Source organism: Cnephaeus nilssonii (assembly GCF_951640355.1).
Source record: "Cnephaeus nilssonii genome assembly, chromosome: 2".
Lineage (NCBI taxonomy): Eukaryota > Metazoa > Chordata > Mammalia > Chiroptera > Vespertilionidae > Cnephaeus > Cnephaeus nilssonii.
In genome coordinates, this window is record NC_137073.1 from 68,894,457 (window position 1) to 68,921,225 (window position 26,769).

Consider the following 26,769-nt stretch of genomic DNA (forward strand, 5'->3'; position numbering starts at 1 on the left):
TGACCATTACTCCAAGACACAAAATGGCCGCCCCATGCAGTCAAAGATGGCTGCCCCTATGTGGACACAAGATGGCCGCCACAAGATAGTCTGCAGGGGAAGGCAGTTGTGGGCAGTTAGGGGTGACCAGGCCAGCAGAGGAGGGCAGTTGAGGGAGACCAGGCCAGGAAGAGAGGGCAGTTGGGGGAGGGGGACCTAGGCCTGCAGAGGAGGGCAGTTGGGGGGGTGACCAGGCCTGTAGTGGAGGACAGTTGGGGGATACCCAGGCCTGCAGGGGAAGGCAGTTGGGGGGAACCAGGCCAGCAGGCGAGGGCAGTGGGGGGACCAGGCCTTCAGGGGAGGGCAGTTGTGAGTAATCAGGCCAGCAGGGGGTGACCAGGCCAGCAAGAGAGGGCAGTTGGGGGGACTAGGCCGCAGGGGAGGGCAGTTGGGGGTGATCAGGCAAGCAGGAAGGGCAGTTAGGGGTGACTGGGCTGGCAGAGGAGGGCAGTTGGGGGAGACCAGGTTTGCAGGGGAGGGCAGTTGTGGGCAATCAGGCCAGCAGGGAGGGCAGTTAGGGGTGACCAGGCCATCAGAGGAGGGCATTTGGGGGAGACCAGGTTTGCAGGGGAGGGCAGTTGTGGGGGGACCAGGCCAGCAGAGGAAGGCATTTCGGGGAGACCAGGTCAGCAGGGGAGGGCAGTTGTGGGGGGACCAGGCCTGCAGGAGAGAGCAGTTAGGGGAGGACCAGGCCTGCAGGGGAGGGCAGTTGCGGGGAACCCAGGCCAGCAGGGAGGGCAGTTAGGGGTGACTGGGCAGGCAGGGGAGGGCAGTTGGAGGTGACCAGGCCTGCAGGGGAGGACTGTTTGGGGTTACCAGACTGGCAGGGAAGGGAAGTTAGGGGTGACCAGGCCAAGAGGGGAGGGCAGTTAGGGGCAATCGGGCTGGCCAGGGAGCAGTTAAGTGTCAATCAGGCTGGCAGAGGAATGGTTAGGGGGTTATCAGGCTGGCAGGCAAAAGCAGTTAGGGGCAATCAGGCAGAGGCAGGCGGGCAGTTGGGAGCCTGCAGTCCTGGATTGTGAGAGGGATGTCCAATGGTGGGATCCGGCCTAAATGGGCAGTCAGACATCCCTCAAGGGGTCCCAGATTGGAGAGGGTGCAGACAGGGCTGAAGGACACCCCGCCCCCATGCACGAATTTCATGCACCGGGCCTCTAGTAAGTTATAAAAGATATCATAACAACTGATATTATGATTCAGGAATCTTTATTCAGGTTATCAGTTTCTTTGCTGACACATCATCCTTCAATATTTTATATTAAGTTAAACTAATTATATAATAATCAGCATTTTCACCATAGCCCTTGTCAGGATCATGTTGTTGTTGTTGCTTTATTATTGATTGTCCCATCCAATAAAATGTAAGCTCACTGTCTGTGTATTCATACCAAGCTCATGGCACTAGGCACGATGACTGGCAGTGATATAGTGAATAAAGAAGTAAACAAGCAGGCTTGTTAAAACTTGAGCCACGATATTTTCCTTAATTTTCATCACTTTCATTATACTAAGATTTAAAGCTATGTTTTGCTTTGAGAGAATGAATCCATAATTTATGTTTGACACTATTCCTAGATCTTATGTGCTTTTTGTCTCAATATTTACAATTGGGTTGTTTCAAGGCTTAGACATTTCATGTGGGGGAATTCGCTCTGGTATTTCAACATAATGATACCACATGCAGAGTGTGAATTTCTCCTACTTACCAAGACAGTGTCTCCTTTCATATCGATGAAAGCAGGTGAACATATTAGAAATGTTTATATTTTTTTTCATAGAGTTTAGAAGAATGGGAATTTAGAATTTTATTTATTTATTTATTTATTGACTGAAGCTATTATGTTTCACACAAATGAAGCATAAGTGACATTAATCAATAATGACAGTACATCCTCACCCAGTAAGAGGATCTTCCACATGAGGAGTTTTCTCTGACTCTTGAGATATACCGCTGTACTCAGCTCCTCCAATTCGTTTGATAAACTTCACCTTATCCTTGGATCAGGCTACACCATTCAATAGCTTTAGTTTTGGATTGCACCATTTGAGCCTTTTTTGATAAAAGCAATTAGTATCAAATTGCGTTCTGATTTTATGCTACCAACCAACACTGAAAAACATGGGAATAGTAAAAGCTATAAACTTATAATTCAGTCTGTTTTGTAGATGCTGTTGAGAATATCCTGCAGTGTATTGTACAATGTCTTTTTTTGAAGAAGGCCCTCAGGGGAAATTTTCGCTCCCATACTTTAGAGAATGCTCACTTTTAGTAGCTATTTGCTTTCTATTCTTTGGACTTAGAATCATGCAACTGATTGTGTTTTCTTCTCTATTTTTTTATCTAAGAGTCTCTTTATCTCCTGGATATTGGGAATTTTGCAATTGCCTGTCTTTCTCTGCTTTGCATTCAGGAAGCTTAAAATCAAACTTTAAAAAACTTTTTTTTTTTAAAGAATCAGGCACTTGACATAAAAATGTAAATAAAAAATAGGGACCAAATTTGCTGAAAAACTAAACTGTATCAAATTATCAAGAACATGTTTTTAAAATTCCTATTTCAAACTTGAAATTTGATTTATTTCAGCTTCCCTGGAGATAATTAGAAAGGTTAATAAAAATTTGACAGACTGTTTTTGATAATTCCTTACATTAATTTTCTTCCAGAGAAGGATTTTATACAGGGAACTCTGAAAACAATATTGATAATGAAAGAAAATTCAAAGCAAAGTGTGGTGTTTAAAACTATACTTTCTTTGACCCTACCTTTCTAACACTAATTGACAAGAATTAAATCTAATTTACTAGCAATTATAACCTCCTCTCACATACATACAACCATTTTTTAAAATATTCCATTTGCAAATAGATTTTAATGCAAAATATGTGCTATAAAACATGCTTTAATAAAAGTGAAACCGCTGTGTGTCCATAATGGAGGTCATTGCTTCTAAGAAAATTTTTATATTTTTAATCTTCCAATGTGAGTCTGTGCAAGCTATCTTGATTAGTGCTAATACTTATTAATAAATTGAGTTGCCTCATGTTAATTCAGATTACTTGTATCTTTATATATTTATTTTCTGTAGAACAAAGATAAACTTTTCTTTTAAAGTAAGAGGAAGCCCACACCATACTTTTTGTAATCTTTGATTTCTTACTTTTGGTGTACAGTGCATCTTCAGAATTCAGTTACTTACAAAGTGGTCTAGGGAAAGGAAGTGATATTATAAAAAGGAAATAAACCTGGGCACCTGAGTAAAAGGGTGCAAAGGAGCTCACACTTCCTAGAACTCTTCCTTTCCCATAGTCTCAGAATGCAAATTTGAAGAATCCAAATTTTGTCTCTTCATGATTCAGTTATTCCCTTAAGAAATATTTGAAGCCATCCTTTACCTCTATTAGCAAGTCATTAGAGGGAACTTATCACTCCCATGCCTTTAGATAATAAGCCACAGGCCACTTAAAGGTACTACTGAGAGAAGTGTAGCATTAGAATATCTAGTCACAGATGGTAAATGACATTTTCACTGTCTACTGCATCTGAGATACGGAGATTAAATTTCTCTCTCACATTTGTCTCCACATCTTTTAAACCACTTTTTTTTTGTTTTGTTTTGTTTTGTTCTACGAAGTCTATTTTTTCTGCAATATTTTAAGTTTGAGTTTCTGATGAGATTGATACTTTCTCATTTTCTGGGGAGGAAATGTGATAGATGACCGTTGTAAATGAACACTCATGCTGTTATTGTCTGCATAGTAGTCATGTTCGATTAAACAGCATTCTGTCGTGGGCTCCTTATTAATTATGGTGCGTCCTGCTGCCATGCTGATTCTGCCTTTCTGGCGGCTTCACTATGGAGAAGCACAGCTCCATTCAGAGAGGCCCATCGCTTTGCAAGTAGTTCATTCACTCCTGCCTGCCTCCCGTTTCCCATGACAAGCTGAAGAACCTCCCCTAGCTAACTTTACAGAGAGATAATAAAGTTTTATTTCCCTTTCACAACATTTCAAGGGCAGTTTATCATGTTCTTTCCTTCTGAACAGAATTTGAACAGGAGCAGAGAGACTCAGAACCAAATTCCAAAATTCCCCCATTGTGCATGTCCTTTGGTTGTAAATATCTTTGGAAGGGGTACATATCTGGGTGATTTAGTAAATGCATTTGATTCAGTCTGCATGTCTGTGCTATGCTACAATAATAGACAACCTCTACAATCTCAGTGACCAAGCACCACAAAAACTGTGTTTATCTCTCACGGTACAAGTCTGATGTGGCAGAGGGCTTTGTACATTCATGTTTAATGCTTTCCATGACTGCTGTAACTGGGAAAAGGAAGACATTGGATTCTACACATTGGATTCAAAATTCCTTTGAGAAGTGGCACCTGATACTGCTCATAATTGGTCAGCCAAAGTGAGTCCCAGTGTTGGCAGCAAAGCATTACTGGTTTCATAGTAAATGCCATTTTTAGGCTTTTAAAACCATAGCTATCTTAGGAGGAAACACTATGTAGTAGTCCCCCCTTGTCCACGGTTTTGCTTTCCGTGGTTTCATTTACCTGTGGTCAATCACAGTCTGAAAATATTAACTGAAAAATTCCAGAAATAAGCAATTCATGACTTATAAATTGCATGCCATTCTAAGTAGAGTGATGAAATCTTGTGCCACCCCACACTGTCTGACTAATATGAATCATCCCTTTGTCCAGAATATACATACCAGCCCATTAGTTGCTTAGTAGCAGTCTTGGTTTTCAGGTCGACTGTCTCAGTATCATAGTGCTTGTGTGTGTTCAAGTAACCCTTATTTTACTAAATAATGTCCCCAAAGTGCAAGAGTAGTGATGCTGGGTATTTGGATAAGCCATGTAGAAACCTTAAAGTGTTTCCTTTAAATAAAAGAGTGAAAGTTCTGGACTTAACAAGGAAAGAAAAAAAATGTATGCTGAGGTTGCTAAGATCCACAGTAAGAACAAATCTTCTACCAGTGAAATTGTGAAGTAAAAAAAAAAAATGTTTGTTACTTTTGCTGTTATACTTCAGCCTGCAAAACTTATGGTCACAGTGAGTGATAAGTGCTGAAAATGGAAAAGGCATTTAGTTTATTGGTGGAAGAATGAACAGACAAAGGCCATATTCACATAACTTTTATTTCATTATATTGTTATATTTACTCTATTTTATTATTAGCTATTGTTAATCTCTTACTCGGCCTAATTTATAAATTAAATTTTATTGTAAGTATGTATGTGTAGAAAAAACATAGTCTACATAGGGATTGACACTATTTGTGGTTTAGGCATCCACTGGGGGTCTTGGAACATATCTCCCGGGAATAAGAGCAACTACTATAAATTGTGGATGATGAAATGGTTGAGAATTACTGACTGCAACTTAAGATTTGTGGTTCCCTAGGAACAAGGGCTCTGTGTCTTACATCTCTCTCTGTCTCCAGTTGCTAAGTTACAGTTGACAAAATTGTTGTAGACCATAAAAAAGCAAAGAGTGAGAACTAAATGGCCTAAGTTTTTAGTTCCTGCCAGACTATTATTTGCTAAGTAACTATAAGAAATAGCTATTGCTTTAACCTAGTTAGCATCCATTTTTCCTTCTGGTAACAGTGCCATAATCCCCCATTTGCAACTCTTAGACAACTTCAACCATTTAGTCTATGATATTTCATTGGGATTCCATCTTCTGGCTTCTGGGGTGACACATATCTAAACATAACCCACCCCTGGGATCACAGTGCTTATTTCAGAAAAGGTGCATGTTCAACATTTTCCATGGGAGAATTTTTTGAACCAGTGGCAAAGAAACTCTATTTTTATCTGATCACTGCTGAAAGGAGGTGATACAAATCTAAAGCATTTGGGTCTATATTGCCCCCCAAAAGGTTGAACATCTATTTTACAAAGGAGGCAATGCAGAAAACCTAAACTGAATGGTAGAGATGAATGAAAGCATATAAATAATAAACTAAAGTAATCATCTGGGCCCCTAGTGATTTGAACTTAACCTTTCAAATATAGGATACAATTCATGTCCTTTTTACTAAATTAGTGTTGGAGTTTTTGAAATACCAAGCATCATGACAAACCTTCCTGAGCCTGTTTTCACATGTATAAAGTGAAATATTGCCATAATTTGTAGATTTTCCTAAAATAACTACAAATCCTTTAAAGTGCTATATGCTGTAGATTTGTAGGAGATTATAAATCCAGTTTGTAGAAATGTTGAGTCTGAGATGTCTGTGGTACGTGTTAGCAGAAATCAACATTTGAGTTGGATATCCTTGTCTGGAGTCCAGGAAATATGTACTGGAGGGAGTTACAGATTTAGAATCATCAACATAGAAATGGTAATCAAAACCAAGGTGATAAATAGAAGTGCTCTGTCAGAGTGTGTGTTTACTACAAGGAGAAGAAAGGAGCACTACATATTTCAAATTTGATAGAGCATAAACCTTAGTGGGGGCCCAGTATGTTTTAATCTAAAGTTGGAAAGGAATGCAGTGGACACTGTATGTAGGACCTGGACCTGGAGTGGTTTGCTAAGGAACTTAGGCTAGTAAATGGGAGTTGATGAAGGGTTTCAAGCAAGAGAGAATAGCATTTCAACTTTCATTAAGATCACTCTTGTGGAAGAGGAGAAGATGGATTATAAGTGGAAGTGAATGATGTCACAGATACTAATCAATTATTCTAATTCTTTAAGCATAAGATATTAAGGACCTAAATTAAAGTAAAGGCAGTGAGAATTAAGATGAGGATAAGATTGAAAAGAGATTTAAGAGAGAGAGTCTTACATGATTTACGGTATTTGAGAGATGAAGGAAATAATTTCAGTATAAAGTTTTTTACTGAAATAATGGAGATAATAGTGACAATTCAATTAAGAGAAGCAATACAAAATGAAGAATGAGTTTGGAGGCAAATTTTGGTTTTGAGCAAGATGATATTAAGATCTGAAGCCAAGAGAAGAATTTGGAATTGATTTGCCCACAAAGAGGCATTTAAACCCAAAATGTGGATAAGATAACAAAATGTTAAACTCTGAAGCTACTGCCCTGGAAAAATCGAGGGCTTTGAGAAGACTTAAGAATGAAAGACCATAAAAGTAGAAGGAAAACCATAAAAGACTAGATATCTTCCATAAAGTAGAGAATATCAAGTATGAGATAGTGGCTGGCTGGCCACTATCTAGGTTCTGTGTAAGATACAAATTGGGGTAAAAATTGAGAAACCAAGTATTAACTAATATGGTAATTCAGGTATTCTTTAGGGTAACAACATTTTCAAATACAAGTTTATTGTTTACATAAATTTCTTTACAATTTCAATATCTTGCCTATCAACGAGTAAGGGCTATATTTTTATTACTTACAAGATTTTAGATCATATTATTTAAGATATTGCTCATTTTAAATCCTCTTCAAACCACATTGTCTTATTCCTGCCCACCAGATGTTCAGTGTCCCATTCTATGAGCTCTAATAACTCTTGGTGCATATCACCTTCATCATACTTACAACAGTTCATTTTAATAATTGATTATATTATTTACTTTACTAACAAACTGCAATGTCTTTGAGGATAGGATTTCTTTTCTCTTTCCATGTATTCATCCCACTAAGCACCTGGCCTGGTTCAGAAGAATGTTTATTTAATGTGTCACTCTAATATCTACCATTCCCTTTTCTAGGTGTAGTCTTCCCTAACCTACCAGTGAACTAGACGTTTTAATTCCCTTGTCTCTCCTACATATTTGCCCTCCGATGCTTTCCAGGCTGTAAGTCTTCCCATCACTAATGATATAGCCACTAGTCTTCATGTTGTAGACCACTGACTAGGTAAATACCCTTCTTCCACTGAGTCCTGAAGGAAATTGGATGGAGCAGAAGCAAGCCATTTTATTACATCAACATTCACAATACCAATGATTGGACTGCAATTCAAATATAAAACTCATTGCTAATACATGAAAGAGAACTACAATATAGGAGAAACTAGGTGGAAATTCTAGTTAACTTAAACTTTTCCTAGTAGCATATAAGGAGAGAAGATAAGGGCCTTTAAAAGAAGAGTGTATTCACCCGTCCTTTGATTTTCATGTCTCTACCAGTGCACCTAACTCTTCAAATGTCTTTGTCCAGTAGAATACATTCTCTTTCTTTGGGAAAATATCTACCTTATTTATAGGAACATTTATAGGGTCTCTCCTGAATTCTCATTTCAGACCAATACCTATAATTCACCTGCATATGCAATGACATGTTCCTCTACTCATTTAATAAATTCCTTGGAGATTTTAGGCTGTGGACAAGCAGTAAGTAGGATCTCAAATTCTAGTCCAATTTTTCTACCAGCAAGAGTATGACTCACTGATTTTTTGCTTGGTAAATAATTCACTCTCTCCAAAATATATTGTATTATTTTCCTATGAGACATCATAATCTAATTCATTTTTAAAGAAAGAATATTTTTCACATTGACAAAACTCTGGACATGACATCACAGAACAAGGAATATGAATGGCTTGTGGTCTACGTCTTCTCTTCACTAACATTTAATGCCTACTCCATTTATTGGCCAAATTTTTTTTAATCAAAATTGTTTCCAATTAAATTGTTTTGAATCAGAATCTTGCTATGATATAGTCAGGTTGCCAAATCTGCCCTCTGAGAATGAATGAATGAATGAATGAATGAATGAATGAATGGGTTTTGTTTATATTAGATACATTTGATCACATTAAATAATCATAATCCTGCATCCACTGATCTTTTGTTTGGTTACACATGACATTGACAGATATAGAATCCACTTACTATAAGGCTTCTGTCTCTAATAAAACTGGCCTTAGCTCTTTATAGACAACTAGTGGCCCGGTTCATGGATTCGTGCACATTGAAAGGAAAATAATTAGAAGAAATAATTTAATATTGCTATTTGCCCTTTCTCCCTCACTGCCAACGCTGGTCACAGTATGCAGGGCGATCGGCAGGATGCCGGGTTGTGGCCCCGCCCCCTGCTGCCACTGTCTGTAGGGTGATCGCCCCCCCCCCCCCCCCGCTCTCACCCGCCTTGTCCTGGCACCACCCACTTACCTATTCCACCACCCCACCGCGGTCCTGCTCTCATTGCGGTCCTGCTCTCATTGGGGCCCACGAGGGCCAGGAGCACCTCCACTGCTGCCCTCAGCCAGTGCCGCATCACTGATGTCCACCATGTTCTGCACCGCCTCCTGGAGGTCAGCACACGTTATAGCGAGTGGTCAAACTCCCGGTCTCGCCCTGGCTGGTTTGGCTCAGTGGATAGAGCGCCGGCCTGCGGACTAAAGGGTCCCAGATTCGATTCCAGTCAAGGGCACATGCTCGGGTTGTGGGCACGATCCCCAGTAGGGGGCATGCAGGAGGCAGCCAATCAATGATTCTCTCTCATCATTGATATTTCTATCTCTCTCTCCCTCTCCCTTCCTCTCTGACATCAATAAAAAATATATATATAAAAAAAAAAAAACCCATAAACTCCCGGACTCTGGGTCAAACTCCCGCTCGAACTCCTGGTCAAGAGGACAATTTGCATATTAGGCTTTTATTATATAGTATGATATAATGGGAGAGGGCATTTACTATACTTGCAAGCACACCTGCTGGGATTAAGTATTTAAAAAGACGAGGCAGCTATAATTTTTTGCATGCTAATTTACCATGAAATGTTTTTCCAACCGTAAGAATACAAAAGCTTTATGTTTAATGTCTTAGTCCAGTATAGCATATAATTTAAAAAATCATTATTAGGACCACAAGTATTCTTTTATTTTTTTACTTCAGTTATTTCTTACTGCATTTATTATGAATAGCACCAACTCTTAAATACAAGACCGAAACCTAGAATTTATCCTTGGCCCTTTGCTTTCCTTCCACCCATCTCAATTATTACATCAGTTTTATTTTATTTTCTTATGTCTCAGCTGTTGGCCCATCCCACAGTACTTGTAATCATCATTCCTACCCTGATGATCTGTGGCAACAGCCACTTGGTTCACAAATGCTTCCTTTCTAGTAGGTACTTCATTCCAGGTGATCACAAACAATAATTTAAGAAACCCATAAGCCCATCTCTTTCTGTGGACTTCCAGTGTACCATTTTCACATGAAAAGCGATTCAACATCATCTGCTGGTAGAAAACACACGTAGTACCAAGCACTTAATCAGGTAGGTTTTAGTGAACAGTGGGAATCACTTTATGCATTTATTTTAATGGAGAGACATTTAATGCAGGAGTTGGGTATTTACAAACTTATTAAAAGGGCTAGAAAAATGAGTTTTAGCCTGAGTTTTACCCTATTTGCCACAACCTTTTTAAAAGCATCTAGTTATTTCTCTCCCCTCTGAGTTGCATATTTTAACATTTCAAAAATTGTGACACATCACTTCTGAAAGGTTGTTATTAAATTGATGGTGTCTTAGAGTCATGGAAATGGAGCATTTATCATCTAAGTCATTACTTAATATCCACATTATTCTCAGCAGGTGGCATTATTCTTGGTTTCTCTAGTAACCAGTTTGCTTATTTTCTCCATCCCAGCCACAGCTCTAACCCCCTTAGTTTTAAAAGACCTGTTTCATCGGGCTTTTATCTTTCAACCTCAAGTCTGCATTTATGTGAATGTAGAAATAAAAGAATAATTCGTTAAATATGCACCAACTACAGGGAGATTTTTATTTTAATGCTGATGAAAGCATAAAGTTAAATTTAAGCATGAGATATCAGATGACCATTGTTTATCTACAAGTCACACCTTATGAAAAGTTTACTTTTCAAGACATACACAGAGAAGCCAGGTAAATCTGATTGTATTAGGCTTTGGGATTTTCTATTCTATTGTGAATTTTTTATGTTATGTTAATGGCTGTTTCCAATTAAACAATATATCTAAAATTCTATTCAGATAATTAGGCAAGGGATATGAAGGAGACAAATACATGTAGAGAGGGAGGGTTATAAGGAAATACTACTTGATCATAATGTAGTGGAAGGAACCTGGAGACAAAAGATTCAATCTCAGATCCTTACATTTCTAAAGGTAAGGAAGAGGACAAGTTATTTCCTGCTGGTATGAGAAATATACTTAATGTTGGTGAGTACAAAAAGTGGCATATATCAGGGTGGGGCAGTTGTGAATAAGTGAAACACAGTTTATTCTTGTATTATTATTTATTAGTTATGTATTTTTTTCCATAAGAACAACTATAAACCTACTTTTGCCCCACCCTGTATTTGTTTGTAATACCTAAAATCCCTCTAATGTGCTTACACAGCATGCATTAAAAATCTGTAAACCATAAGAAGAGATAAAAGAGAAATAAAATTTCTTTAAAACTTGCTTAACATTGTTTCATTAGTGAAGATAGGTGAAACCCACAACCTTCAAAAGACTAATATGGGTCATCTCCTTTCTATGAAATTTATATCATGAAAGAATGATTGGTGTAGCTTTCCTATTGTGAGACAATTTGTTAAGGGAAACCTTAGAAATATCATGTCATTTCCCACAGACCTGAGGCATGTAAATCAGCTTGCAAATTGAATGGGACCACTAAGAATCATTTGAAAATGACTCTGAGACTGTAGGTTGGAGAACAGAATATGAAGTGATACGTGGGCAGTAGGTGCTAGCCATTACTCAAGTAAATGCTACACAGAACCTGAGAAAGGATCTGTACCCAATTGGTCAGGTACAATTGGTATGCATGAGTCTCTAGTTGCTGCATATTGAGTTTGTAGTAGAAGATAATATATTTAATTATTTCATATTTAATGTTATTGAATTAGAGAATTGTATAAAGAAATATATGTGAAGTATATTGAGCCAACTAACTAAAACAACCTTCTTTTTCCCCCTTTTATTGAATTTATTGGGGTGACATTGGCTACTAAAGTCATATAGGTTTCAGATGTTATAATTCTGTAACATATCATCTGTAAACTGGTTTGTGTGTTCACCACACCAAGTCAAGTGTCCATCACCATTGAGGTATACCCTCCTATACCTCTCCCCACCCTACCTCTCCCACCTGGTAATTCTGCCATCCACAAACAGGGTGTTTCTAAAAGTTTTTATTATTATCCTTAATCCCCCTCTACCTTAATTCTGTCAGTAACACCAACAGTCTAAAGCATCACCCACTGTTCCAAACACCAGACACGTTTCTGCCTCTCCCTTGTAATTTCCTATGACAATGTCTGATCTCATGTGTGCTTGCTAAGCCTTGATGATGCTTTCACTATAACTCTCACAAGTGTCCTCTCATAACTATTCCCAATGGAGTCAACCCACTCCAATTCGTTTCTAGTATATGCCTCATGTTCTTCTTGCCCAACCATCCAACTTCCTGTTTAAAAACCTCCAAGAGAAAGTTCTATCTGCCCTCTATTATTGGCAGGGATGGTATTGATAATGAAAACTTTTAACTCTAAAGAAAATGATTGCTTACAAATTTATTTGAATTTTCCTGAATGCTAATAATTTTAATGTCTATTACACTTATTTGTTGTCATCGTATCTCTTTAGTTTGTGATTTCAATATTTCATATTTTTCCCAATTTGTTTGTAATCATCAATGAATTATATTTTCTTTATATTCTCTAAATTTGGTATGATGAATAAGTAAATGCATGAAATCACCACATATTTATATCTATGGTTCAGTTTCCTCATTTTTATTTTTTATTTTTTATTAAGGTATTACATATGTGTACTTATCTCCCCATCCCCTCCCGCCCTGTCCCCCGCTCATGCACTCAACCCCTAGTGTCTGTGTCTATTGGTTATGCTTATATTCATGCATTCAAGTCCTTTGGTTGATCTCTTCCCCTTCCCCCCACCCTCCCCTACCTTTCCTCTGAGGTTTGAGCATCTGATCAATGCTTCTCTGTCTCTGGGTCTGTTTTTGTTCATCACTTTATGTTGTTCATTATATTCCACAAATTAGTGAGATCATGTGATATTTATCTTTCTCTGACTGACTTTATTTCGCTTAGCATAATGCTCTCCAGGTCCATCCATGCTGTTGAGAATGGTAGGAGTTCCTTACTTTTTGCAGCAGCGTAGTATTCCATTGTGTAGATGTACCATAGCTTTCTAATCCACTCATCTGCTGATGGGCATTTAGGCTGTTTCCAAATCTTAGCTATTGTAAATTGTGATACTATGAACATAGGGGTGCATATATCCTTTCTGATTGGTGTTTCTAGTTTCTTGGAATATATTCCTAGAAGTGGGAGCACTGGGTCAAATGGGAGTTCCATTTTTAGTTTTTTGAGGAAACTCCATACTGTTCTCCACAGTGGCTGTACCAGTCTTCAGTCCCACCAGCAGTGCAGGAGAGTTCCTTTTTCTCCGCATCCTCGCCAGCACTTGTCATTTGTTGATGATAGCCATTCTGACAGGTGTGAGATGGTACCTTATTGTCTTTTTGATTTGCATCTCTCAGATGATTAGTGACTTTGAGCATGTTTTCATATGTCTCTTGGCCTTCTGTAAGTTTCCTCATTTTTAAAGGAGGACAGCAATCTACTTATCTCACAGTGTTGTTGTAAGGATTAAATGAGTTAATATATGTAAACCATTAAAACAGTAGATGGCATATAGTAAACATTGTGGACAGCACAAAGCACCCAGCAAATCTCTCTGGCTGGCAGTCCCATTCATTGATTCTTTTGGAGCCTCCCTCTCACCACTCTAACCCTCTGATAAGTTTGTTTACCTGAAACACAACATTAGCTATCATACTACAAACAGTGCTTCTATAAACAGTTGCTTAGTGAACTGTCTTCTCAGGGTCTTTTGATAGATTGTTTTGGTTGGGAGGGATAAGGGTACTGGACTGCCAATGTCTTTATGAAACTTAGGGGCATCTAGCAACTCCTTGGAGCCATCTTTAAAATAATGGTCTACTTATGTTCTATTTCCTTTACCTTAGGAAAATCACGAGAAAACAGAAAAATCCCGATTCCGCATCCTGTTCAAAGTGCTTTTCATTATTATTTTGAATTTTTTCTCTTCTGTATCATTTTTTTATAATCACTTGAAACAATGATTAGAAATTTGTTTTACTCATTTAAAATGTTCATTTAAAAAATAGGCAAATCTTTTGACATAACTCCATTTTATAAAGTGAGGTAGAATAACCAGAATTATAAAAATAACAGTGGGTGACTTGGTCATAGCAAATTATTCATGCAAATCAATAAAGGAAACATTAGAAAAACATTAAGCACAATGATAGCAAGCGATAACATTTTAACCTCTGTGCATGAATAGTAATTGACCTTGAGAATAAATGTGATATTGGATACTGAAAACCACTATGTGTGTAATAGAATCTTGTCATAGATTGAAAACATAGCTGCATTAGTTTGTAGCTTCCCTCATTGAGAGATGTTCTCTATATCTCCACCCTTTAAATTCTGGCTTGCCTTGTGACCTACTTCGACTCATTGTATGTGGCAGAAATGACATCGACACTGTGTGAGTTCCCAAAAATTAGTCTTTAAGAGGCTTTATGGCTTTTACTCTTGCCCTTGTGGAACATTGCCCTGAGATCTCTAAGGAAGACAGTCTATGCTATGGAAGGATGACAGGCCATGTGGAAGAGATATGAGGTGCCCCAGCCATCAGGCAGTGTTAAATACCAGACATGTTGACATGAGTGAACCCAAACAAAATCAAAAGACAAACAGCCCAACCAACTGATCTACATTAATAAAAGAGAAATATGCCCACCAGCCAATCAGGAGTGAGTATGCAAATTAACCCAACAAAGATGGTGGGTTAATTTGCATATGTAGGCACCCAGCAGCTGGGGGCAGGGAGGGGCACGTGTGTTGTCGCCATGGCGATGATGCAGGCATTCTGCACTGCCCCAGCAGCTCCGGGCCTCTGGGCGGCGTGGGAAGGCGGAAAGGCGGCTCTGGCCAGAGCAAAGGTGGTACCGGCAGCCAGGGGAAGGAAGGCCCATTCTTACACGAATCTTCATGCATTGGGCCTCTAGTAGAATCATCATACCTAATAAAATGGTAATATGCTAATTACCATCACTCCGCTATGCCCACAATTGGGCTGGCAGGAGGCGCGGGGGGCGGGACTCAGGGTGGCCGATTGGCTGGCGGTAGGAGGGGGAGCAGGGACTCACGAGTCCCCGACCCCCGCTCCTCCCGCCGGCTTAAACGGCCAGCGCTGCTTAGGCCGGTGCTGCGGAAGACGCTGGTGGCGGAACTCGGGTGGCCAATTGCATGGCTGCTGGCACCAGTTTTCCGCCAGAAGCAGTTTTCCTCTGGCCACCTGCCCGATCGGAGCGCCTCCCGATCGGAGTTCCTCTCGGGGTGGCTGATCGTGCTGGCAAGAGGCGCTCTGATTGGCGGGTGGCCAGAGGAAAACTGCTGCTGGCGGAAAACTGGTGCCGGCAGCCAGGTGAAGGAAAAGTCTATTGCACGAAACTTCGTGCAACTGGCTCCTAGTAAGAAATAATGTCATAATTGTCCTAACTAACAACACATTGAGGTAGTTTGTTACACAGCAATAGTTAACCTAAAAAAGAAAAGACAATATTCTAGATTACCCTACTCTCATAAAGTAAGTTTTAAATATACATTCTAGTATGTGGTAGAAATACAGTTTTAGATTCAGGACTAGGGCGTGAGTAGTCTTAGGTAAGTTACAACCTCTGTGGGCCAAATTTCTCATCTCTTCATAATTCCGTACTCAATCCATACACTGAGCTCCTTCTGATCCCTTTTCTACCAGGAGTGACTGAATCATTCTCCCAGAGGGAGAAAACTGAAGTCAGCGCAAACAGCACTAACACTTCTCTGGCTAGGCATTCTACAAGAATCCAAACCTTCAAAGCCCTGCCAACCAGGGATCTTAATGAGAGTCCTAGGGTGTGGGAAGGCTGGAATTTCTGTATATATAAATAAAACATTTAATGGACATCAGAACATTGCCTTAAACAATAGGGAAACAGGGCCAATATGTGTGGACTTAAAGTTAGTGGTAGTTCAAGAAGAGTATACTTTGGTCCTTAGGGCAAAATCATAATCTTTGGCCCTAGTGCTATAACAATCAGAAACCCTTTTATGTGACTCCCAATTCTGAGGGAGATATTCCTTAGAGACGATGAATGAGTGGTTCTTTTAATATCTGTTTGTGACCTACATCTTTTGATCATCCATTATACATTTTCCAATACGAGATACTATTTCTAGCTATAGAGTTAGCTGTCTGGTGAAGAGGCAGATTTTGAGATCAAATAATTTACAATATTGTGCAAGTGTTATGCTAGAGGTGGATAGAAGACTATGCAAACTCAGAGAAGAGATTAATAAACTCGGACTTTAAAGTAGAGCTTGCAAAAAATGTGGTATTTAAGATTATTCTTAAAGTTCAATTATGACCTTGGTTAAGTGGAAAAAGGAATACAGAGCATCCAGCCTATCTGTCCTTGCTTGTGGGGGAGATTAATCAGGTTAAATGTATTTGACATAAAAGAAAGTCAGGTGTGTGGATTCTATTATGATTTTAACTGTCAAACTAAGTATATTTTCAGATAGTATAGATTTCTGGCCTTAAAGCTTATTTAAATGTATTGGTCTAAGACTCATAAATCCTGTGGACTTTAGATAACATCAAAAGCTATTAAAATGTTAAATCTGAACATTGAATGTATAATATAGTATTTAATATATCTTTATACTTGCCATTGAAAGAGATCTAATATCTCTACCTTTGTAAATTATAGATATTCTTATGGTAGCTAAGCAGGTTCTAGGTATAAGCTGTGTAAGTAAATTCTGAAGTAGTATATTTAATATGTGGGTCTCAAAATAGCTAAACCAATTTTAATTTTGCTAATTGCCCTAACATCCCATCTTTGCCTAGATGTTTTGATTAAGGTAGAAGAAAGAAAAAAGATAAAAATTTTGAATGATGTCAGTTTATATCCACAGAAATTATTTAGTTATGGAAACTCATTCAGTATTTATAGTTTAAAGTATTTCTGGACATATCATATTTATCAACATTTTAAATATACTCAACTTCACAAAAAGAGGTTTTCAAATTTTAAAATTTTTATTATAAAACACTCTTAAACTTTCTTTTTTTACTAGCACTCAGGGAGTTGGAAGTTTCATGAACAAAGCTGGTACATGTATTCAGATTCTCAGCCTTATGTTGTCATGCCCATTAACAACTTCAGAGAGCTCGCTGACTTTTTTAAATTAAGTTTTCAGGACACTTTTTTTTTTTGTATTAGTCAAACTGTCCCTCAAGCAGATCATCCAAATTGTTCATGCAAGTAAAAAATTGATTTGTGTTAGAGACCACACTTACATAAGAAACTTTTAACATACTTTGAACTGAACCTATTTTTAAGTTCAAGAAATGATTATGTTTCTTTTTTTCCAGGTATAGGATTTATAATCTGTATTGTATTTTTCTCTTCATCCACTGGTATTTTCTTTTTTATCTTTTCTATATTTCATCTTTCTCTGTCTTAGTACACACACAATAAAGTTAAAAAATTTAAATATCTTCTAAAACATGTATAATATATTTAAATACATTAATTTAATAGAATGCACACAAAAATCATATAGTAACAGATAAACTTTACTTAGAATCCTATATTCTAATTTTTATATTAGAAGACATTCTGTGTTAAATGTCAGTAGCCTCAAACCATTTTATATAGAAAGTTAACATCGAAAGCATCCTAAAACAAAAGATGTAGTATTTTATGTATGAGGAGATGAGAATTTGAAGTCAAATTAATCCTAATATATGCTTATATAATATCTATAAATATCTATTTATAGCCATGTACATATTATGTATGTATTTTCATATATATATCACCGTATATGACATATTATATGTAATACACATATATGACTATATATAACCACAAATAGCTATATGATAACAGAAAGAAATGAAATGGTCAGAGAAGAGTAGAGTGTCTAAAAATTCAGAAAATGTTAAAAATTATTAGCAGTGCATTGTTGGTAGCCTGGCTATATTTCAAAGCCCTTCTTGATGCTTTTCAACTCGAGTGAATGTAGTGCTATCTCTCCATACCTCCTTCTCAAATGAACATGTCGGATTTTGCATTTTCAAAATGAAGCACAACTAAAATTTATGAAAAGCTGATGGAAAACTTTGTAGCACACTTTCATATATAAAGTGAGATGGTTACAGCCTATTTAGAATACTTTAGTGTTAGACATCTAAGAACCCTCTTTCATCTTCCATCTTTTATTCTTAATACCTTTGGTCAAATCAGGCCTTCATTTATTTTATTTTTTATTTTTTGTTACTTTTTCTTTCTGGGAATTAAGCTTTTTTTTTTCTCCCAGATACAGTAAGCTTTTTTTTCTCCCAGATACAGGCCAAAGCTCAATTTTACTTACTATGAACATTCACTTTATGAAGAATCTAAGTCATTGCTTATATATTTCACTAGCGTTCCTGTTGCAGGAAAAATCCTGCAATAGGGTTTCCTGCTGCACTCTACCCCACCCTGCCTGCTCTCCTCCCTTGTCCCCCACCCCGAGATCTCCGCCAGCCCCCCTGTTTTTCTAACTTCTCCTCCAGCCCGCTCTCCTCCCTTCTCCCCTGGCCCCGCCTCCGCTCCTCCCTTCTCCCCTGGCCCCGCCTCCGCTCCTCCCTTCTCCCCCGGCCCCGCCCCTTCTCCCCCGGCCCCGCCTGCTCAACTTCCTTCTCCCCCGGCCCCGCCTCCGCTCCTCCCTTCTCCTCCCCCCGGCTTGCTTGCTTCTCTGCAGCTTTGCTCCCTTCTGCAGCCCTTGGCTTCTTTCTAGCTGTCGCGATATGCAAATTAGCCGCCATCTTTGTTGGGGTAATTTGCATATTCATCCTGATTGGTTGGTGGGCGTGGCTTGGCTGGTGGGCGTGGCTTGGGCATAGCGAAGGTGCGGTCAATTTGCATATTTGTCTATTATTAGATTAAATGTTATTTTGCATATATCTCCTTCATCAGTAAACCAAGCAATACAGTTGGTAGAAAGAGATTAAAAAGAGAAAAGTCAAAATAAGAAGAAATTTTATTTTTGTTAAAATTTAAACTATTTTTAAATGCTTTTCTTTATAACCAGAATCTCATTTGTACTCTGTATTAATTAATTTGCAAATGTGATGGACATAAAACATAATATATTATAGAGAAAGATTTTATTATGGTAGACAAAAATTACAGAAATTAGATATGTCCCAATTTTAAGATCATTGAATTAGGTGAGGTGGAAGGAAAGCAACAATTTTAATTCTCCAAATATATTTTGATTTATTCTTGGGGACTGATCATGAAGATCTTACATTTCAGATAGAAAAAAAAAATGCTCTCTAGGACCCCAGTCAGCTGTTCCTTTTAGAGAGGAAGTACTTTTTGTTTTAAGATATAGTCCTTCCTCAGTTTCAACAGAGGACTGGTTCTAGGAGCCCTGAAAATACCCAAATCCTCAGATGTCCAAGCCCCTTATGTAAAATAGTGTCTGGATGTAACCTCCCATATACTTTAAATCACCTCTAGTTTACTTATAATGCCTAATACAATACTGTGGAAATAGTTGTACTGTGTTGTTTAATGAATAAACAACAAGAGGGATAATTCTGTCCATCTTCTCTATAGACACAACCACCTTAGGTCTAACTACATAGTACCTATCAGAAACAATGTAGCATTTTTAAAAATATTTTTGATCCGCAGTAGGTTGACTCCACAAATGTGGAACCTGTAGATCTGGAGGGCCAATTGTACAAACATTTTACTATTATAATATCATGGAGTGGCTTAAGCACTTTGTTTTTATTTATGGACATGAAGTAGAAAACTCTGGATAGAGAAACAAAAGGGAAAGGCTAAAATGTCCTTCTTTCAGCTATACATTGTATAAGTAAATTCTCTGTATAATAAGTGAATACCATACTATTTCTCCAGTCTAAACATTTAATATTTTCCAAAGAACATATGTCTATAACAACAAAACCAGACAGTTATACACAATTACATGTCCTGAAAACTCTAATGCCACCTCAGGGAGATGAGCATTAAAATTATTGTCACTTGAAGGTTTTCTTGATGACAACAGCCATTATTATTGTCAACAGCTGAAATGCAAAATGAACCATAATCTAAAAATTTTAATAATGGAAGCTCTAGTGCCCCAAACAAAAAGCACTCAGCAGAGCATCACTGGCTAAACACATGCTCTCAGCACAACTCTGTGAAGAATCAAAAATAATTGCATCTGATTTCTATTTATTATGCTTAGAAATGAAGCTCTCTACACATTGCAGTCATTAGAGCCATGTGCTGTAGCTTAAATAATAGGTAAAGAACATAGCAACGGACTTACTTTTCACATGCCATAATAATTACACACTTCTTGTTGACACACAGTCGACTAATTAACCATCAAAATTGCAGATCAGTGTCTGCTGCCTGGGTTATTTTGATAGCTGCTTTTGGCATGTTCCTGTCGGCAAGAAAACAGAAAACCTCGACAAATTTCAAAGGAAACAATTTTTCAGGAGTTTTGAGTTGCCATTTAATACTTTCCTACAGCTTTATAGAAAGAACATTATGGTAGAATGTGGCCATGTTTTTTAAAGAAAAAAAAAACACTAAGAAGGGGAGAAAAACTGGATAAAGGAGAGGAAAGAAGAAAATTGGGAAGAAGGGAGGAGGTAGGGAAGGAAGAAAAAGGACTTATAAAACTATATCACCAATACTTGCAATATACTTTCTTTTACTACCAATTTTAAAAGATTCTCTCATAATTCAAAGACTGCTATTTTATCTTCCTCCTTGTTTGCCTTTAGCCAGTCACCGGCCATCAAGGAAACCCCTATTTTTAATAGTTTCCAATCTATACACTTACATCTGTCGGTGTAGTAAACTGGGTTGCTGCCTGTAGAGCAAGCAGCTTGATAACAAACCAGTGTTTGCATCTGTCTGTTAAGTCACACTGAAGGTCTGATCGAAGGAAATGAAGACTAAAGGGAAAGTTACTTAGTAACTGAGGGAAATCAACCAGTTGCCATACACTCATAACAAAGCAGAATAAAAGAAAAAGAAATGGCAGATTTTTAAATCTATGCTTATTGCATTTTTTATTTTGAAAGTATCCTTTTTATTCTTACTTTACCCTCCCTTTTTAAATGTTACAAAACCAATGTCACTTAGCTCTCATTGCCCCTCTTTCTTTGGTTTTACGTATTTATATTTAGTACATACTTAGGAAGAATAAGAGCTCTTTCCATTTTAAAACCTTTTAAAATGATATAATGAAAGGCATTGAACTGTTCAGAGATTCCAAAATTGAATCAGGAAAAAAAAGAGATGCATTTTATTTAGGTAACTCAGATGTTTTCCCTGGATTCTTGAATTCCTGTCATAAAGGCAACCACTTTCCAGTGAAGGACACTCATTAATCAACTATGATTAGCTATAATCATGGGATTATTCTCCCTATCAGGGCTTGTTCCTCAAGCAGCAAAAACTCATCACTGACCCAGCATCCATGAAGGCTCAGTAATGTTGCATGGGGATGGGCAGGAGAATGACCAAGAACACAAGGTGTGTTGTGTGTTTGTTAGAACAGGGTATGCCAAAATGCAAAAAAAAGGAAAAAGGACAGGAAAGTTTCTGGCCAATCAAAAGATCTCTTTTGCAGCTAGCATCAAGGATATACCTCCCAGAGCTACTTTATATATCCCTTTTTCACCTGTGCCCCAAATAGCCGAAACAATAGTCTTATTGTTAAAATAAATGACAACTTCAGTATCACACGAACCTATTTGGGACGAAAAAAATGACAAGGAAATAGTATTTGCCTCTTCTGTTCTAGGGATGTCCATATCAGAAAATTCAGAAACCAATATACTCTGCACAGTGTTCTGTTTTTATCAGAGAAGTCACAGATTATGTTGCTGCATTTTTTCTTAATTGACAAAACCTGGTTAGAAAAGAGGTGTTAAACAATAGAATAATTTTAGGATAGGTAGCCTGATTACTTCCATTATGTCTTCTTCCCATTGTAGGAATCACGCTCAGCTCTATATTAGTTGGAAGTGATTAAACATTCAGTACAATAGTGTCAATAGAATAGCTTCAATTATTACTATCATTACCCAAATATTTTAATCCCTATGACACTGTGAAAACCTCTGAGACAATAAATGAACTGGAAACTAAAACTAATGCATAGCATAAATGTGACATTCCCAAAACTAAAGCATATCATTAATACTTTAAACTATGTAAATAAAGGAAATTTGACAAGTTCAAAAATAGGATAACTTCAATAAACAAGTTCAAAATAAGCAGATACAGGAAAAAGTAATGTCCCCAAATATTAAAGCCTAATTCAGTTATAAATTAATAAAACTAAAATACTGAAGACTGTTAAATTTCACATGCATTTTATTATATTAGTTGTCAGTTTTTGTTACATTTGAATGCAGCTCACTATAGTAATTTTATTACAATTAAATTTTAAATTAGAAAAATATATGTTCTTCACCTTTGAGTTTTATTATTATTTTTTTAATCCTCACCAGCGGATATGTTCATTGATATTTTAGAGAGAGGGTAAAGGAGAGAGAGAAGCATCTACATGAGAGAAAAACATCCATTGTTTGCCTCCCGCACAACCCCGGCCCTAGGTTAGGGATCAAACCCACAACCTAGGAATGTGCCCTGACCTGGAATCTAACCAGAGACCTTTTGGTGTACAGGACGACACTCCAACCAACTGAGCCACACCAGCCAGGGCTATTGTTGACTTCTTAAGGGAAACTTCTTTCATATACATCCAAGCCAAAACTTAAATAAATTGAGTTGTGTTTTGATTTTTTATTAGCTTGGATTCAAATAAAGAGATTAAGGATAAGTCGCATTAGACATTAAAACTATTGACCATGACTTTTACTTGCCATAATATATTATTTTTGTGATTCCTGATTATTAAAACATAGATTCCCTCTGTACTTTTGAAACTGTGCCTCTGGGGTTGTAAATATGGTCAAAGGCAGAACATACTGAATTTGAGAGAATCCAATTTCATATTTTTGTCCTAGATGGTTATAGCAAGACCATATTTAGATTAAAGCAATTTCTTTTTCTACTCTGATGCCCACAACCTTTTAAGATGCCTGCAATAGAGATATAGGCTTCAATATGAATTGTAAATGACCTTTTAAGACTTTCAACTATTGCTTATATGTCTTAAGCCATTGCAAAGTTTCACAGTAGGGAAACTTTTTTGCTTTTCAGCATTTTTTACATTTACATTCCTGTATGATTGCGCATATCTACTTTCTACATATCCACATGTACATGAGTTCATTACCTTTTAAAGATATAAGCAGGATGTTCATGGAGCCAAATTACAAAGTATTCTTCAGAGTGACATGGCTACTCCACAGTGTCCTCTAACTCTGAAATCACCACTACAAGGTCTTTCAGAACATTGTAATCAGACACCCATAGCAACTGAGAGACCTAGAGCCTAGTTAACCTCTGCCTGGTTGAAAGTAACAGACAAGTTAATATGCTTTCCTTAGTATTCAAGAAAAGATGTTTTCTCCTAGGCAGAACGGGGGAATACAAAATATGAACAGCTAATAGGAAGACTTTTCCCCCTTTTCAAGAACATAAATAAATAAATAAATAAATAAATAAATAAATAAATGGCATTTTTTAGAGTTGAATAGAAATGTTTATAGATATATTTAATATGTGTGAATACTCTTTAATAGTTTCAAAGCATCAAGAGGTAGACAATTTCCACCCATTATAACGATTAATATTTAAATAATTATTTTTAAGTTAGTAACCTGTTATTTTAATACATTGTAGTAAATGTGTTGGCAGAGCACAAAAATTAGAGGTGCTGTAATTAGCAGCTGAGTGGTAGTGAGGACTTGGTTGTCATATTATTATGATGTAGAAGTATGGTAAAGAAATTTATGTTCAGTAAGAAAATACATGTGACTGAAATGCTGGGGGTAACCAACCATTGAAAGGGCAGATATATCATAAGTTAGGAATGTTCTAAAATTTTTAGGAATCAAATCTCTAAATAAAATGTATGTGGTAATGGAAGATATACAATTAGATATTGGTATATGAGTCTTTTTGAAAGACTGATGGGGAATTTAGTCAAAGAACTTGGATATCAAGTGCACAATTTTTCACCAATGTGGATGATACTCAACTAATACTATAACAGATAAAAAGTAAGAAGGAGAAATCTGGACCCAAATGTTGCAGTTGTTGGGGGAGGTAGAAGGGCACTGTGGAAATTAAGGGAAGTAAATGGTGATTCAGATGTGGAGAAACTGTGGTATTCACACTCAGAACTTCAGTGTTTGACTCCATGATGGAACCTTGGGCTTGAAAATATTGAAGGAGTAACTAAGAAAACAGAACCGCGATCTGGAATTGGTGAGCAGGGACCAGGCTCATTTGCCTTCTCTTTGAGAAAGTCATAGGCTATGAAAAAGGTAAATCCTCCCTTGGGGCTGGCTCTGTGGGAAAGTGCTATTTTGGAAGACACTGTGGATTTCAACAAGGAGATTTGATAAAAGAGACATTGGGAAGAATATATCTGGAGAAGAAATGTTGTTCTCCTAGGTAGGTGGTGTAGTGGAGAGAATTTGCTCATTTACAATAAGTGCCCTGGTTTGCAGCAGAGAGAAGGGATAGAGAGATTCATCATGGCCAAAAGGACAGTTCAGGGGGAAAAAGCAAAGGGCGAGAATTGTGCCAAAGGTCAAGTTTAGCCAGTAACAAACAACAACCAGAAGTTGGGAGTTGTGTGAAGGATAAATAGCAGAAAAATGGTCTAGCCAAAAAGTGTTCATGGGAAAAAAATTGAAGGACAAATGGTTTCCATTTAGCAGGACATGAATAGCTGGGTGCCCGCATGCTAGAGAGGCTGAGAGTGAAGAGTAGCACTTTGGAAGGAAGGTTAGAATAGTCCTGGGACATAGCTATTACCTGGATATTTGAGTGGGAGAGGAAGGCTGGCTAACGACTGTAGTGATAGTACTGAACTCTAAAACTGGACTTGCCTGTATTTCCATGGGACCCAAAGAGAGGTACTAGCCAGCATTAATTTTAGAATTCTTTAAAATCCTCTTTCACATTCATTAGTGCTTAAAATATTTTAGGTCTAGGGGACCTTCTGATCTTGATGCTCTAAAAACTTCATTAGTCTCCAAAATAGCCAGTGGCACCGTATCCTGTCATATGAGACTTCGGTAAATGTGACTACATGATAAAACATTTGCTGCACAAATCCTTTTTGACCTTTCACTCATACCATATATAATCCTATATAGAAGTACTTTAAAAAAACTACAAAAGAAAATTTATTTTGAGCAATGTTATTCCCACATTTTATTTGCCTCTGCAAAACATCAAAGGAGGAATTTCTGATGGTTGGTTCAATTTTTTCATGTGGATTGTTTGTATGTTTGCCCCAAGTCTCTTTAAAGATTGTTTTTTCCTGTTGTGGCTCTTTTGAAATTCTGTGATTTCTGTCATCTAACCCATGTCTACATGACAGCAAACAAATGTTTTGGCAGCAATAATTGGTTCCTCCAGGAATGGAGGCAACATCGGATGTCCAAAGAGAATGATTCAAGTAGTTCATTCATTTTGAAAAATTGAAGGGAACCTTTTGAACCAAATATTTTTATAATATTTCAATAATCAGAAATGTTATATAACCTTACATGAAGAAAAGAAAAGATTACACAGAGTGTGATGAGTTCTCTGAGATAGCCCACATCTAATTCTCCTCGCAGAATGATCTCTAGAACTTTTCTGGAGACAACTACCCTTCTCTCTCCCACTCCACATCTTTCTCTGTGACTCCAGGTAGTAAGCTCTGCCTCAGAGCCTGAATTAACATTTTAAATTTAGTTAGTAAGAACAAATATCATGAATTCCTCCATTGTTTTGACACGACCGAAATTGCTCTGGTGATTCATTAATCAATTTATCAAATACAGCGTAGGATGGTGAATGTACTAATTGAAAGTCAAAAAATAGAGCTTAATTGTTTAATGTCAAAAGCTCAGGGACAGATTTCAGGTAATTGGTAGGAAGCCTATTCACATGAGTTTTAAAATATAAGTACTTGATCTAGGTTAAACTAAAGACACTTTCTAATTATTTGGAAATGGCTTCTCAGGCACACACTTCAATTTGGATTAAATAAGTAACTTAAATAGAATGAGATGCCTTACTGTGAATAAAATTTTAATTGAAGTCTGATACAGAACTATAAAAGAACACAAATTACATGTATGAAAAAAGAAATTCCCCTGTTTAAAAACACACTTTAACAACCAAACTATACGTATTCTCAAAAGAAAGCAGTACCTATTGCCTGTTTAGAAGACATCATTTATTTCAATATATTCTTCAGAGCAACTATCAATCGTTACTGTTAACGAAAAAAAACCATTGAAACCTGTAAAGAATTTTGTGAGTTTATTTGAGCCAAACTGTCGACATATGCCGGGAAGCAGAACCTCAATGAATTGAGATAATGCTCCGTAGACTGCAGGGTTACATCTATATTTATACATTGAAATCAAAGGAAAGGGACGTAGGTGAGTTACATGAA